Source organism: Orycteropus afer, unplaced genomic scaffold, assembly GCF_000298275.1.
Source record: "Orycteropus afer afer isolate SDZICR_OR568_19922 unplaced genomic scaffold, OryAfe1.0 scaffold00024, whole genome shotgun sequence".
Classification (NCBI taxonomy): Eukaryota; Metazoa; Chordata; class Mammalia; order Tubulidentata; family Orycteropodidae; genus Orycteropus; species Orycteropus afer.
Window position 1 is genome coordinate 9093355 of NW_006921611.1, and position 4683 is coordinate 9098037.

Genomic DNA, 4683 nt, shown 5'->3' on the forward strand with positions numbered 1-4683 from the left:
GAGATGGATTGATACGGTGGCTGCGATGATGGGCTCAAGTATAGCAGGGATTGTCGGGCTGGCGCGGGATCGGGCAGTGTTTCGTTGTGCTGTTCATGGGGTCGCTATGAGTCGGAAACGACTTGACGACACTTAACAACAACAACAACAACAACAGTTATATATTCTCTGGTTTACAATAGATGAGTTTATGTCATACATATTTATGATAAGTATGAAAATATTTGTTCCCACTGTTCCTGTTTTGTATTTTTCATTTATCACATGTTGCAGAGTATGTTTAAAGGATGCTAGTAAGAGGGAAAATTAGTATAAGCATTTTGAAAATGTACCTGAATGAAATATACCTTTCATTAAGAAACTTCCTTCATATATTAACTTTTTTATCTCAACTTTAATATATGCCCTTATCAATATATGCTCTATCTCTTAATAACAAATTAGAATATATGTTCCAATATGTTGTTGTTGTTGTTATGTGCTGTTGAGTCAGACGCGACTCAGAGCAACCTCTCCTTGGGTTTCCAAGGCAGTATCACTACAGAAGTAGATTGCCCCATCTTTCTTCCAAGGAGTGGCTGGTGGGTTTGAACCACTAGCCTTCTGGTTAGCAGTCAAGTGCCTTCAGGAGCTACACTACCAGAGCTCCTATGTTCCAATATATTCTATCTTTAAAAAATGTCTTGGGTATCTTTCCTTTAGTCATCTTCCACACTCATCCTTCTCATCACTGCCTAGATTCTCTCATTATCTTTTCTTCACAGATAAATTTATTGAAAATAATAAAACTGAAATAGTTTCTTCCTCTATTTCATAGCATATTCCAATTTTACACTATTTGAAATCTGCTTTCTGGTACTGAGCATAAATAAATAAATAAATAAATAAATAAATGAGATCCAAAGCAAGAAGAAGAAAACTGGCCTAATCATATAGATTAGTAATCTGCTCAACTATAGAAATTTACTAAAAATAAATGGACATTTTTGGTTTATTATATTAAATTAAAAAAAATCAAAAGTTTAGATGATAGAAAAATAATATTGATCTTATTTCTTTTAATAAGTTAAAAGTGAATTTTAATTTTGTTTTAAATTTGTTATTAATACTCACGAGGATCAGGGGGAAAATTTCCACTGTCAACACTGCCTCCAGGCCATGTATTAGATAGAGTTGAACAATCTGGAGGCAAATATCGATCCTCACAGTGGCAGTTCCTTCTATTATTGCACCTCTGAAACCAGAAGAAATGATATTTGGTAGGTACCCAAAATCATGTAACTTCAACTAGCATTAAATGGCTAACATAACATATGTTGTTGCTGTTGTTAGATGCTGTCAAGGCAAAGCAACCCCCCACACAAGAGAACAAAACACTGTTCTTTGTTATAGCCACTGTGTTAATCCACCTCATTGAAAGTCTTCCTCTTTTTTACTAACCCTCTACCTTACCAAGCATAATGTGCTTCTCCAAGGACTAGTGCTACCCAGATAGTATGTCCAAAGAAAGTGAGATGAAGTCTCACCATTCTCACTTTCAAGAAGCATTCTGGCTGTACTTCTTCAAAAAAAGATTTGTTCTTCTTCTGACAGTCAAAGGTTTATTCAAGATTCTTTGCCAATATTATAATTCAAATGCATCAATTCTTTTTCAGTCTTCCTTATTCATTGCCCATATTTTACATGGATATGAGGTAACTGGAAATATCATAGCTCAGGCCTACCTGAGTCCTCAAAATGACATCTTTGCTTTTAACACTTTAACCAGGTCTTTTGCCACAGATTTGTGCAAAGCAACACATAATTTGATTTCTTGATTGCTGTCTCCATGAGTGTGAATTGTGAATCCAAGTAGAATGAGATCATAGGCAACTTCAATATTTTCTCCATTTATCATGATGTTACTTATTGCTTCAGTTGTGAGGATTTATGTTAAGGTGAAAATATACTGAAGAATGTTGTCTTTGATCTTCATCAGTAAGGACTTCAGATTTTTTCACTTTCATCAAGTAAAGTTATGTCATGTGTGTATCATAAGTTGTTAATGAATCTTACTCCAATTCTGATGTCATGTTCATCTTCATATAGTCAAACTTTTTGCATTATTTGCTCAGCGTACATATTGAATAAATGTGTTAAAAGGATACAATTCTGACACACAGCTTTCCTGATTTTCAACCACACAGTATCTCCTTGTTCAGATCAAACTACCACCTCTTGATCTATGTACAGTTTTCACATGAGCACAATTATGTGTCTTGAATTCCCATTATTTACAATGTTATCCACAATTTGTTATGCTCCACACAGTCAAATTCCTTTACATAATCAATAAAATACAGGTATAGATCTTTCTGGTATTGTCTTCTTTTAGCCAAGGTTCATCTGACATCAGCTGGGATATCCCTTGTTCCTTGTTCCACATTCTCTTCTGAACCCACCTTGAATATTTCTGTCAGTTCCCTGTTAATGTAATGCTGCAGCCTTTTTGAATTACTTTCAGCAGCATTTTACTAGTGTGTGCTATTAATAATATTGTTTGATAATTTCTAAATTCTGGTGGATCACCTTTTTTTGAAATGGGCAAAAATATTGATCTCTTCCAGTCAGTTGGCCAAGTAGATGTTGGCCAAATTTGTTGGCATAGAGGATTGAGCACTTCAGCATTGCATCCATTTGTTGAAACATCTCAATGGGTATTTCATCAATTTCTGGAGCCTTGTTTTATACCAGTGTCTTCAGTATAACTTGGACTTCTTTCTTCAGTATCATCAGTTCTTGACAATATGCTACCTCCTGAAAAGGTTGAACACCAATTAATTCTTTTTTGGTACAATGACTCTGTATATTCCTCCTATTTCTTTTCAGGCTTCCTGCATCATTCAATTATTTGCCCATACAATACTTAAATATTGCAACTTGAAGCTTGAAATTTTTCTTCAGTTCTTCGAGCTTGAGAAATACCCATTTTTTTTCTTTTTTGTGTTTTTTCTTTTGTGTTTTCTAACTCCAAGTCTTTACACATTTCATTATAATACTTTGTCTTCTAGAGCCACCCTTTGAAATCTTTTGTTTGCCTCTTTTATTTCAACACTTTTTCCTTTTGCTTTAGCTACTCTGCATTAAAGAGAAAGTTTCAGTGTCTCATGACATCCATTTTGGTCTTTTCTTTATTTTATGTATTTCTAATGATCTTTTGCTTTCTTCATGTATGATATCCTTGATGTTATCCCACAAGTCATCTGGTCTTTGATCTTTTGTGTTCAATGAGTCAAGCTATTCTTGATATGGTCTCTAAATTCAGATGGGATATATTCATTCATTGTTGCATTTTGAGTTCTGTGGACTTGTTTTAATTTTCTTCATCTTCAACTTGAACTTTCATAGAAGTAATTGATGGTCTGTTCAGCACTTGGCCCCTGGCCTTGTTCTGACTATTGATATTGTCCATTGTCTTTTTCCACAGATGTAGTTGAATTGATTCCTGTATTTTCCATCTGATGAAGTCCATACGTGAAGTTGCCTATTCTGTTGTTGAAAAAAAAAAAAAAAGATATTTGCAATGAGTAAGTCATCTGTCTTGCAAAATTCTATCATGTGATCTCTGGAATCATTTCAGTAACCAAGGCTAGATCTTGTAACTACAGATCCTTCTTTGTTTCCAACTTTTGCACTCTAATCACCAATAATTATCAATCCATTTTTATTGAGCTTTTTTTTTTAATTTTGACTGCAGAAGTTGGGAAAAATTATCAATTTATTCATCTTTAGCATTAGTGGTTGGTGCATAAATTTGAATAACAGTCATATTAACTGGAGTTCCTTATAGTCATATCAATATTATCCTATCACTGATGGCATTGTACTTCAGGAACTATCTTGACATGTTCTGTTGGACAATGCATATGACACCATTCCTCTCTAATTTGTCATTCCCAACATAGTAGAGCATATAATTGTCTCATTCAAAATGTCCAATACCAGTACATGCCAGCTCACTAATACCTAACATATGAATCTTTATGCATTCTATTTCATTTTTCATAAATTCCAATTTTCCTTGATTCACATATCATACATTTCACATTCTGATTATTAATGGATGTCTGGAGTTGTTTCTCATCATTTTAAATCATGCTACATAACAAAAGGAAGGTCCTGAATTCTTTATCTTCATCCATATCATTAAGGTCTACACTACTTTAGGAGGCAGCTCTTCCCCAAATGTAGTTTGAGTGACTTCCAACATGAAGGGCTCATTTTCCAGCACTATATCATACTATATTCTGATGCTACCCATAAGGTTTTCATTGCCAATTTTTTCAGCAGTAGATCACCAAGTTCTTCTTCCCTGTCTGTCTTAATATGGAAGTTTCTGCTGAGCTCTCTTCACCATGGGTGACCCTGCTGGTATTTGAAATACCAGTGGCATAGCTTCCATCACTCCTCGAAACGAAGATGGGGCAATCTATATCTATAGTGATACTGCCTTGGAAACCCAAGGAGGGGTCGCTATGAGTTGGGTTCGACTTGAGGGCACATAACAACAACAAACAACAGCTTCCATCATCATAGCAATATGCAAGCTGCTACAGTAAAACAAACTGACAGAAGAGTGGTAGGGTTAACATGTAGATATGATATGAGTATGTATGTGTGTTTGAGTCTATATGTGTTGGTCCT